Genomic DNA, 4567 nt, shown 5'->3' on the forward strand with positions numbered 1-4567 from the left:
TGAGTTTGGTATCTGTGACGTATCAAATGCAATGCTGGGAGTAGCGTCAATATATTAACTGAAGACGAAATCAGCCAACACCATGCATCAATTTTAATCTATAAACCCTGAAGTTGTGTCCATTCTTATTTTTAATGGATTCCAAATCTCCAAAAAGAACTATAGGGATTGGTTGATGCACATTAATCCCTGTATGAGGTGCGGGAATCATGACGTGTTGCTGTAAGAGGTTCTGTGTGGTGAGGTATGAATATAACAATATTTGCTTTAATCTGTCCAGAAGTAAATTATTTAAAACATGTCCAATGTATTCCTAATGCTATAATCTAAACTAAACTATTAGAGGTATCATATTCAAGATGCTACTGTACAAAATGGAAACTCAAACATCCTATGTGTTATCGTCAATATTCTCAAGAGTCGTTCTTCATATCCAGAATTCCATTCAACATTACGTTCAATTTCCTTTGAACGGATAGGCTTACATCCACGTTTCTCTATGAAGTAGTCTTATGGGGTTGCTGATGAGGCAAATTAATCATGGGGACGGTAAGGAGGGATGCGGTATGGCACAGTTGTTTCCGACATCAAAGGGTCGGGTTGCTTTTTCATATGTGGGTACCGGGTGGGAAAGCTTTTCTCGCTTTCCCCATCAGGAGACCATGCGCGAAAGCTTGAATGAAAGGATCATGTCCTTGTTTTAATTGGTAGCTAACATAAGAATTAAAGGTGAAGACACTTACTGACGTTTGTGCATTAAATATTGGTTTTATAAACCTGGTCTAAAGTTAAGCTTTCTGATACCTCCTGCCACAAGGACACTAACTTTCTCGCCAATGGTTGATTTTCAAATATGATTTGGGACGGTTCCTAGTAAAATAATGCAAAACAAGAGTACGTAATATTTGCAAAATGGTTCTCCAAATTCGGAACAGAATATGATTTAGGTTTTATTATATGCAGCGCACCCCATGCTTGACGTAAGAGACAATCAAAGGGATCGGGTACTCTGTTTGAATTGGTTGACACGTTATCGTATCCCGATTGCATAGATCGATGTTCATGCTGTTGACTGTCTCGTCCTGACCGTCCAGACCGCCGCCATATAGCTAGAATAGTGCTGAGTGCGGCGTTAAACAACTAACAAACAGTGTTTAACAAGAAGAAGAGATTGGAAATACAGCTTCAACGTGACACGACCGCCTCAGTTCCCTTGTACGAAGTCATGTCAGAATGACCTCATCCTTTGGTCCATTGTTACAATATGTGTGCAGTGTATCCGTAAAACGCCAGTACAATCAGGAAATCAATGCTTAATCAGACCAAGGACTTGGGAATATAGACACGACGTGACATGCCAACCTCAGACCTTAAACAAACGCAGGTCAAAATGACCGCAAACACTCATCCATTGTTGAAACCTTTGCGCAGAAACATACCCAGCCGTCCGTATGAGCCCTTTCTGGCGTATACATGTATGGTACAAACGTAGATAAAAATGATCGCAAAAGCTGATTTATTGTTGGAATACGTGTGCAATAATACACCATCCTTGTGTATGATTTCTTTCTGGCGTATATATGTATGGTCGTATGGGTAATGATTGCCCGGTCTCGCAGGAATATGCTTTACCATTATCACTGTCTCCACACAGGGTGTCTATACCATACATCAATACTCCGACCCGCAGGGCCACATCAAACTGCTATCATCTTTCATAATCTGTATTGTAGCTTTTAAATTCGTAATGTGCTGAGACTATGGCAGCTCAGTGGTGCCATTTATGGAGCTGGGGCGCGTTGGCCAGTCTGGAAAGAAAGATTTATTTTGCTGTACCGACCGCACTTTGGCCACAGGCGTCTTAAACCCGTTTGTTTCCACCGTACACAGAGAAGTGTCTTAAAACAACTACGTATTGATCGTTGTCCTCTACACAACTGAATTGGCAGTAGAGGTATATTATATAAAATTGTTGAAATAATATACTGATTTAGGTGTCATGTGTCACAAGAATATCCGGGTTAGAATTGTATTTCTTCAACACATGCTTCCCGTATTAGGCAACTCACGGGATCGGCATATCGGGAAGCATAGTTGCATCGGCAAAACGATTTTGTCAAAGATGTGAAATAAACGGACATTTCTCCATGTGTGAGTGACCGCCGAATTTTAATTCTCCAGTAGTTGGATAAGGATATGTACATCAAGATTATTTGTGATTGTGACTGGATGAAAATGTACTAACAAAAATACCACACAATGTATACTGCCTCTGAGGCGATCAGTGTTTATTTCATCTCTTAATCCCAGGCGCCAGACAGGAAACAACAGGTCTCGTCTTTAAACGTCTTTCGTTTGACGCGTCCGGGCAACCCTTGTCGAATCTACTTGACCACGGAAGAAGTCCTTACATACTTGTAGATATTCTCACAAACCGCCATGACATCAATACTAGTTAAGGTAAGGTTACATAAAGTTTATATTAATAACACTTACACAATGTAATAGACGATTTCGACATTGTGGCCATTTTGTTGCAATGTATAAATATATGAAAGAAAACGTAACAAGGAAAAAGACTTATAATACCAAATGTAGAACTTGTCACTCCTAATTCTGCAACTATGCATTCGAAGCCAATTGCAATGTCCCATTAGGCGTGTAATGTTTCTATAACACAAATAACAGGAAGTACTTTTGATGTAAAATATAACAAACTGAATACTAAGTAAGCTGGTTTATGAGCATTTTACGCCATGGATTCTATTTCTTGAATAATTCTGAGAAAATGACACAAGTGGGGATTCATGTATCATGAAATTCAATACTTGCCATTTTCGGAAACGTATTTCAGTATAAATATCTTTTCGTGGTGCCATCATGAAATATCATCAATATTATGGGACAAGAAAAACAACTTCACTGCAAAACAAGCTGCAGGACGAGAGAGCCACCTTTGGCATTTCCGAGTTAGTGTTTGAATGGATCAGAAAATAAAGAATATATTTCAGTAATAATGTTTTTTTGCAACCACTTTCTTGAACATGTTATTCGAAGGAAACAGTCTAATAGCAACGTGAGCGTGTGAGATGATTTCATTAAGCCCGCTAGACAGAGTTGGGAAAAAGATTGGGGCATTAAGTTGTTCCACTGGAAAGGAGGTAGAATGTGAATGTTCCATTTGGACTTGACTGACTGACTGAGTTTGGTTTGGCTTTTAGCAATATTCCAGCAACATCACGGCGGGGGACACCAGAAATGGGCTTCACACATTGTGCCCATGTGGGATTCGAACCGGGTCTTCGGCGTGACGAGCCAACGCTTTAACCATTAGGCTACCCCACCGCCCCATTTGGACTTGAAGTTTACTAATGCGCATATGACGTCTTTGTTTGCCATTGTAGAAGTTAATGAGATGAAGAATGAGGACAAGCAAGTGACAACGACATTAGGATCTATGTCGAAACGTCGCCTATACAGAATAAAGAAGTTGTATATCCATAAAATTGTCCTCATTCTTAATGCTATCTCTACTTCGGATATCAACTTTGCAATAACAGTTGCCTAAGCCATGGAGATTAGCAGACATATTCACACATTCAGCTGCTTACTTTCCCCAGAAATCACGAACTGACGGTGAAACAACCCGATTTGAAACCACAATTCACTCAAACATGAACATCTTAGGCAGCTTCGTTATCCGTGTTTATATATTGTAGATCGTTAGTCATCCATATTCATAGTTAGATCAGACGCTTTGAATGCCTCTTTGTTAGGAAGTGGATTGCAATCATATGGAGATGCGATATTGAAAAATCCATACATAGTTAGATGACGAAGTGGATTGTCTACGTCCAGGAAAACATGACTAACAGTTAATCATTTAAAACATAAGCCAAATTCCATTAATATTTGTGTCAACGACCGTCCCATTTTAACTGGTATGTGACACAATGTTTGTCACACTTGCTTGAGGGGCTTTTGTGTAACCTGGTGGTTACACCGTTTCGTCGGTTTGGTCCAGCACATCGGTATAAACAGGGGAATACCCCATCGGGATATTGGTGGAATGTGTTAAAAGTGGCTTACAAGCAAACTTTCTCACTCTACGTACTCTCACATGCTTGACTTTAATGTAGTCAAAACAAAAGCCGCTTGAGCCAGCCAAGTGAGACACCGTATTACAGTTTAACATGAATACCCAACACAGATGCAGTATATGAACTCTTAGGTCCTGTCCTTGTTTTATCCCCTATTAATCTAAGCGCCAGGCAGGGTAACATCAAGTGCCATAGCTTAACATCTTTAGGTATGCCGCGCCATGCACCACAGCATCGACCGTCCACTCTCCAAGGAAAGACATTGGCACCCTTTGGCTAAGTTCATTTAGATAGCTTGTGGAAAATAACTAACTAAACATATTACGTCAAAAACGACATGTACGCTTGGCAATTAACTCCAATACATATGATGTTTTTGGTACGATATTAGGTACTCCAACAATTACACGCTAGGGAAAGAAATCCATTTGTTTAGGGTCATCCAGGTTCTTCAAATATTGATCTTA

Source organism: Haliotis rubra, unplaced genomic scaffold, assembly GCF_003918875.1.
Source record: "Haliotis rubra isolate DU_JTF1 unplaced genomic scaffold, ASM391887v1 Scf142, whole genome shotgun sequence".
NCBI classification, from domain to species: domain Eukaryota; kingdom Metazoa; phylum Mollusca; class Gastropoda; order Lepetellida; family Haliotidae; genus Haliotis; species Haliotis rubra.